Genomic DNA, 8,608 nt, shown 5'->3' on the forward strand with positions numbered 1-8,608 from the left:
GGATCTCCCTCTTCATAGTTCTGGGAATATGTGACAATATTGTAAGAATTTCAAATTCAGAATAAATGAAGTCATGATAGAACATGATATGGTAAAAAATTGTTAAGAACATGATATGGTTAAAAAGAAATGGGAAGAAATATTGAAAGTTGGTAAGGAGGGGATTTTTAAAATATTTTCCTTTAATTAAAATTTTAAAGCCAAAGAATAGTTTAACCAAACCTAATATCGGACGTCAGTTAGTAGAAAGAGTTTTTAAAAATATGTGCTTTGGGGAATGCTCTAAATCACAATAAGTATTAGGAAAATATTTTCCTAAAAATAAAAATGGAATTTCATATGTGGATGAAGACCCAATCCTGGAGACATAGCCACTGAAAGTACTTATTATATAAAGAAATTTTAAAATATATATATAATATAAAATAGAAACATATTTTTTATTATATAAAGAAAAAAATATCCACTTGAAACCAGCAGTGACGAGAAAAATATATGAGTGAAAAAGAGAAATTGATCAGAGTCATACATTTTTAAGTGATGTGTACTGAATTCCCAGGTTGCATAGTGGTAAGGAATTTCCATGCCAGTGCGGGAGACTCAAGAAATGTGGGTTTGATCCATGGGTCTGGAAGATCCCATGGAGCAGGAAATTGCACCATTCCAGTATTCTTGCCTGTACAATTCTATGGCCAGAGGGGCCTGGAGGGCTATAGTCCATGAGGTCCCAAAGAGCTGACCACAACTGAGGCACTAAGCATGCATGTGTAAGCAAGACTGAGAATGCAGAGAAAATTGAATGTGGTAAAGATGAAATACTCAGGGGATCAGATAAGTTTCAGAGGGAAAGCAAATCATGGAACAGACTCAAGCAGGCAAGTCATGGTCAGAAAGAAGATGATATGCAAGGATCAGAGAAAGCAGTGGTCCAGAATTTATTTGAGAACAAAATTCCGAGGTTCAAAGATTTTGGAGTGAAGAGGAAAGATGAGGTGTTCAAAGGCCAGGGAAATAGATATGCACTAAAGGGCAGAGCAGGCCAGCAAGAGCATCTGAAACAAAGCAGTGACATAATACCCGGGTGGGACTTCCCTGGTGGCTCAGAGGTTAAAGCGTCTGCCTCCGATGAGGGAAACCTGGGTTCAATCCCTGGGTCGGGAAGATCCCCTGGAGAAGGAAATGGCAACCCACTCCAGTATTCTTGCCTGGAGAATCCCATGGACAGAGGAGCTTGGCAGGCTACATGGGGTCACAGAGTTGGACACGACTGAGTGACTTCACTTTCACTAGGCAAGGTCTAGCTGGTATGAATTGTACATGTATACAGTAGTATTGGAATGTCACTGCAGGGTTGAATTCATTTGTTCATGTTTCATTTTCTTATCGTTCTGTAGCAGCAGATGAAAATTCTTACAGACTCTCCTTGGGCCACTGATTCTCAGCTTAGGCTCTTGTTTGAATGTTCTGAGGCGCTTTAAAATGCTCTGGTGACTAGGCTCCTCCCCTGAGATTCCAGTTGAACTCTCCCGGGTGTAGTCTGGGCATCTGGAGATTTGGCAGCTCCCCAGGAGATTCCACTAGCCTAACAGAGAGCTCCTGCATATGTAAAGATGACCGCAGCCCAGCTGCTCACAGGGGAGGGGAGTACAAGAACATGTGGCCACTGCTTCTCTCCTCCCAAATCCAGTCTAGCTTGTGAAACAGAGTCCCTGGGGATACTTAACCATACTGAAGCCTGGTCCCACTTCAAATCTATTGATTATGAATCTGAGTATTGAAGGTAAGACAGAGCATGAATAACTCTGATACATAAATCCTGTTTAAAATCCTCTGCTATACCCCCATTTTAAAATACTTTTTAATCAATAGAAAACAGCTATTTAAAACATTTATTTAACAGTACACTTTACAGAGCATCCATAAGTGGGAATCAAATGACTTGCTATATACTAAAAAAAGTAGCATAAATAAAATAATGTTATTTAATTATGCTAGAAACTCTTTCCTGTAAAAACTCGAAGCCCCGAGCTCATTTTTTGAGTTTTTTTGTGTTTTATTTGGGGGGGGGGGGATTCATTGTTTTGTAAATTGAAGCGTACTTGATTGTTGTGTTAGTTTCAGGTGTACGGAAAGTGATTCCGTGATGTGTGTATGTGTGTGTGTGCATATATGAGCATGCCTGCTAAGTCGCTTCAGTAGTGTCTGGCTCTTAATGACCCTAGGGATTGTAACCTGCCAGGCTCCTCTAATCCATGGAATTCTCCAGGCAAGAATACTAGGGTGGGTTGCCGTTTCCTGCTCCAGGGGATCTTCCCAACCCAGAGATCGAACCCGCATCTCATGTCTACCTGCACTGGCAGGTAGGTTCTTTACCACTAGTAGCACCTGTCTTTTTTTAGATTCTTTTCCATTAAATGTTATTGCAAAATATTGAATATATCTTGAATATATCCCTGTACTATTCAGTTGGTCCTTGCTGTTTATCTATTTCATGCACAGTAGTGTGTAACTGTAAAACCCAAGCTCCTAATTTACAACCCCTCCTTTTCCTTTGGTAACCATAAATTTGTTTTTTATTTCTGTGAGCCTATATCTGTTTTAAAATATACTTTTTAAACCACTCCTACAAATAAAGATCTTGACTAAGTTTCCAAACTTCTTCTGAAAGACAATACTTAACACCAACTTAGTTCTGAAGATTCAGGGATGTTTCCAGTTCTATATTAAATAATAACTCTAATTACTATCAGTTAAGAATTATGTCAGAGAAGGCAATGGCACTCCACTCCTGTACTCTTGCCCCGAAAATCCCATGGATGGAGGAGCCTGGTGGGCTGCAGTCCATGGGGTCGCGAAGAGTTGGACAAACTGAGAGACTTCACTTTCACTTTTCACTTTCATGCATTGGAGAAGGAAATGGCAACCCACTCCAGTGTTCTTGCCTGGAGAATCCCAGGGACAATGGGCTGCCATCTATGGGGTCACACAGAGTCAGACACGTCTGAAGTGACTTAGCAGCAGCAGCAAGAATTATGTGACAAGATATTGCTAGTCCCTGAAGGTACTAAAAGAGTCAATCCTTCATCCCTGTCCTTAAAGATCTACCACCCAGTGGAGGAGAAACAAGTAAATATTTATGATATGGTATGTGTGTGTATGTTAGTTGCTCAGTTGTGTCTGACTCTTTGCAACCTCATGGACTAGGCTCCCCTGTCCATGGAATTCTCCTGGCCAGAATACTGGAGTAGGTTGCCATTTCCTTCTCGAGGGAACATGATGGGTAAGTGCCCTAAAGAACCTGGCAGGAGCATGAGGATGGGCACAGGCAAGGAGAAGCTCAGCAATGCTGCCCAAGGATTCCAGGTGGGAAAGCTTCCTTTGATGGGGCACGTCAGAGCCAACTTTGGGTGACCAGAGACAGAAAAGGAGTGAGATAGACAAATAGGAAGAGGCCAAAAGCCAGGAAATACAAAACACTCTAAAATCATGCAAATTTCCAGATTTAAACAGGACATAGGCTGATTTCTCTGGGGGACTCATGATACCTCTCAGCTCCTTCCTCCCTTTTGGAGTTCTGTCTAGGGAAATATATGCAGAGAGGTCTATAGTTTGGTATAGGGCACATAAAAAGATTCAAGAAGCATGTCTGTGCCTTTTAGGACCTGCATTCTGCTTCCTAGTAGAGCAGTAATTAATTAATTTTAATCTCTGGCCAATCATAACAGCTAATCTGCCTCTTTGGAAATAGATTGAAAGTGGGTGATGGGGCCCAGGAGGGGAGGCAGAGAAGAGCTTTCTCTTCTGGTCATCCTATGACAAAAACCATGAGCTACTTATTTATACTCATTATCTTTTTCTTCCTCAATAACATAACTCATATTTTGTTTAGACTCACATGTGTCCAGTTAGAAGCAATATTTACCATTCCCATTTGAGGTAATGAGGTCTGTGTCTGTCCTGTATGGTGTTAATGGAGGTTGTTGAGTAGAGCTTCAGGGTGTGGCATACTCTAAGGATGTACTAGCTTTCATACTTGGCATTGTTTTGTTCACTAACCTGGAACTCAGATGCAATGGCTTCAGGCACAGCAACCATCTTATGAGAACTAATATGAGGGGTAGTAGCCTGAGTCACACATGACAACATAAAGTGTGATGGTAGTATTGAAAAGCCTGTTTTGAGAGTTACCCTTACTAGTCAGTTCAGTTCATTCGCTATGCTGCTGCTAAGTCGCTTCAGTCATGTCCTACTCTGTGTAGGTTTCCCTGTCCATCACCAACTCCTGTAGCTTACTCAAATTCATGTACATTGAGTCGGTGATGCCATCCAACCATCTCATCCTATGCCGTCCCCTTCTCCCACCCTTAATCTTACCCAGCATCAGGGTCTTTTCCACGGAGTCAGTTCAAAGCATCAATTCTTTGGCACTCAGTTTTATTTATAGTCCAGCTCTCACATCCATACATGACTACTGGAAAAACCATAGCTTTGACTAGACAGACCTTTGTTGGCAAAGTAATGTCTCTGCTTTTTAATATGCCGTTTAGGTTGGTCATAACTTTTCTTCAAAGGAACAAGCATGTTTTAATTTCATGGCTTAATAGAAACGAAATGACAAATAGATTGAAGTGATTAGATCTAACAGACAGAGTGCCTGAGGAATGATGGATGGAGGTTCTTGGCATTGTACAGGGGGCAGTGATTATGGTCATCCTCAAGAAAAAGAAATGCAAAAAGGCAAAATGATTGTCTTATGAGGTCTTACAAATAGCTGTGAAAAGAAGAGAAGCAAAAGGCAAAGGAGAAAAGGAAAGATACACCCATTTGAATGCAGAGTTCCAAAGAATAGCAAGGAGACATAAGAAAGCCTTCCTCAGTGATCAATGCAAAGAAATAGAGGAAAAAAATAGAATGAAAAGACTAGAGATCTGTTCAAGAAAATTAGACATATCAAGGAAATATTTCATGCAAAGATGGGCACAATAAAGGACAGAAATGAAGCAGAAGATATTAAGAAGAGGTGGCAAGAATATACAGAAGAACTATATAGAAAAGATCCTCATGCTGCAGGTAAACAGGATGGTGTGATCACTCACCTAGAACCAGACATCCTAGAATGAGAACTCAAGTGGGCCTTAGGAAGCATCACTATGAACAAAGCTAGTGGAGGTGATGGAATTCCAGTTGAGCTATTTCAAATACTGAAAGATGATGCTGTGAAAGTGCTGCACTCAATATGCCAGCAAATTTGGAAAACTCAGCAGTGGCCACAGGACTGAAAAGGTCTTCCAATCCCAAAGAAAGGCAATGCCAAAGAATGCTGAAACTACCTCATGATTGCCTTCATCACACACACTAGCAAAATAATGCTCAAAATTCTCCAAACCAGGCTTCAAAGGTACATGAACCATGAAATCCAGATGTTCAAGCTGGATTTAGAAAAGGCAGAGGAACCAGAGAGCAAATTGCCAACATCCCTTGGATCTTCAAAAAAGCAAGAGAGTTCCAGAAAACATCTACTTCTGCTTTATTGACTATACCAAAGCCTTTGAGTGTGTGGATCACAATAAACTGTGAAAAATTCTGAAAAAATGGGAATACCAGACCACCTGACCTGCCTCTTGAGAAATCTGTATGCAGGTCAGGAAGTAACAGTCAGAACTGGACATGGAACAATAGACTGGTTCCAAATAGGGAAAGGAGTATGACAAGGCTGTATATTGTCACCCTGCTTATTTAACTTATATGCAGAGTACATCATGAGAAATGCTGGGCTGGATGGAGCACAAGCTGGAATCAAGATTGCTGGGAGAAATATCAATAATCTCAGATATGCAGATGACACCACCCTTATGGCAGATAGTGAAGAACTAAAGAGACTCTTGATGAAACTGAAAGAGGAGAGTGAAAAAGTTGGCTTAAAGCTCAACATTCAGAAAACTAAGATTATGGCATCTGGTCCCATCATTTCATGGCAGATAGATGGGGAAACAGTGGAAACAGTGTCAGACTTTATTTTTTGGGGGCTCCAAAATCACAGCAGATGGTGACTGCAGCCAGGTAATTAAAAGACCCTTACTAGAGGGACACATAAGTCCCCTAATTTGCTTAAGCTGCTTTTTTTTTTAGAGGAATTGGTCACAACTCTGTTATTCTTAGGAGAATTATAATTCCTAACTGATACTCTCTTCCATAGGAAAAGAAATGGCAAATGTAAGTCCCCTTCTCCATAAGACACATTGAAAAGTTTGGTATGAAGGTACAAATGCTTTTCTTTCTGCTTAATGATAGCAAGTAAAATATATTCCTTATAAATGTCTATGCTACAAAAAATTTCAGACTGAACAGTAGCTGGAAAAATAGCTCTTTCTCTCTCTCTCTCTTTTTTTTTTTTTTTTTTTGTCTTGCCCTGCAGGATCTCCCCAACTGGGGATAAAACCCATGCCCACTGAAGTGGAAGCACACAGTCTTAGCCCCTCAACTGTCTGGGAAATCCCTGGGAAAAAAGTACTGTTTATAACCTGAAGAAAGACATGACCTCACAAGATCCTCAAAAATCTGAATTAATTCTCAATATAAGAGAAAAAATATCATTCTTGAACAATGCTATTAAGAGTAGCTTACCATTTCAGGTTAAGTCAATTCCTAAAATTATTTTGGAGAAAACTTCTTCCAGGTTTTCTCAGTTACTAGGTGAACAACTTGGGAAAGGTTGCCTCAGGAAGTATGTTGTTCCTTTAAATGGAAGTGACAGCTGCTGGATAATGTTGGAGTTCTGGCTTTTGCCTTCTGTCCACTTACTGTGACACAGTCATGATGAGTCACCTTATGCTATGAGCATAGACACATCCTTTATGAGAAAGAATGAGAAAAATACCAACACTATTTCTCTTTTAAAACTGACTCTGCAATTGTGAGAAACCTGCAATTATTCTCACAAATTTTTAAGGAGCTGTTCATCATTGTGGATATTTCATGCTTTGTATGGTTTTGGTTTAAAATGAATGATGATCCTCAAGCTCTAATGATCAACTGTACAAGAATGTTTTGCAAAATGATTTAGGGATGCAACATTAGGCACTGATCTAACGTTACTCAGCTATAGCCATATTCCACTATAGAGACTGAACACTCCAGGAAAATATCGACAGAAAGTCATTTTCATTAACATGGAAAAGAAATGAACCATAGAGGAAGTTTTGTCTTTCTCATTGTTTCTTTTAATAATTACATTTTATAATGCTTCCAGTGTGCTGCTCTAACTGTCAGTTTCAGGAATACCTGGAGCTTGTGGACACAAGGGTTTAGGTTTCTTAAATCAAAATACTGGCTGCATGAAGTGGGTTTGTAGTCCCGCTGTGAGATGACAAAGTCAGACCTGACAACTTTCAAAAACGCTTTTGCTAGAGTCAGATGTGCAAATGTCGGGCAGCACCAAATAGAGAATTAAAAAAATACATACATTATTTACTTACTTTTTGGCTGTGCATGGTCTTTGTTACTATGTGTGGGGTTTCTCGTTGCAGTGAGTGGGAGCTACTCTCTATTTGTGGTACACAAGCTTCTTACTGAGGTGGCTTTTCCTGTTGTGGAGCATGGGCTATTAGGGCATGCAGGCTTCAGTAGTTGTGACCCATGAGCTCAGTAATTGTTGCTCTGGGGCTCAATAGTTGCCCCGTGGCATGTGGAACTTTCTCAGACTGAGTATCAAACCTGCGTCTCCTGCACTGGCAAGCAATTCTTAGCCACTGGATCATGAGGGAACTTCCAGATTTTTTTTTTATTTAGTGGAAAGTCATTGATCATTTCTCTCCATACTTAAGGGATCACATTTTACAGATTATTATTCAGTCTTTAAAATCCATAGAACTGGACATGGAACAACAGGCTGGAACAATAGACTGGTTCCAAATAGGGAAAGGAGTATGACAAGGCTGTATACTGTCACCCTGCTTATTTAACTTATATGCAGAGTACATCATGAGAAACACTGGGCTGGAAGAAGCACAAGCTGGAATCAAGAGTGACAGGAGAAATATCAATAACCTCAGATGGGCAGATGACACCACCCTGATGGCAGAAAGTAAAGAGGAACTAAAAAGCCTCTTGATGAAAGTGAAAGAGGAGAGTGAAAAAGTTGGCTTAAAGCTCAACATTCAGAAAACGAAGATCATGGCATCTGGTCCCATCACTTCATGGCCAATAGATGGGAAAACAGTGGAAACAGTGTCAGACTTTATTTTTGGGGGCTCCAAAATCACTGCAGATGGTGACTGCAGCCATGAAATTAAAAGACGCTTACTCCTTGGAGGAAAGTTATGACCAACCTAGATAGCATATTGAAAAGCAGAGACATTACTTTGCCAACAAAGGTCCATCTAGTCAAGGCTATGGTTTTTCCAGTGGTCATGTATGTATGTGAGAGTTGGACTGTGAAGAAGGCTGAGCACTGAAGAACTGATGCTTTTGAACTGTGGTGTTGGAGAAGACTCTTGAGAGTCCCTTGGACTGCAAGGAGATCCAACCAGTCCATCCTAAAGGAGATCAGTCTTGGATGTTCATTGGAAGGACTGATGCTAAAGCTGAAACTCCAATACTTTGGCCACCT

This window comes from Ovis aries, chromosome 2, assembly GCF_016772045.2.
Source record: "Ovis aries strain OAR_USU_Benz2616 breed Rambouillet chromosome 2, ARS-UI_Ramb_v3.0, whole genome shotgun sequence".
NCBI classification, from domain to species: Eukaryota; Metazoa; Chordata; class Mammalia; order Artiodactyla; family Bovidae; genus Ovis; species Ovis aries.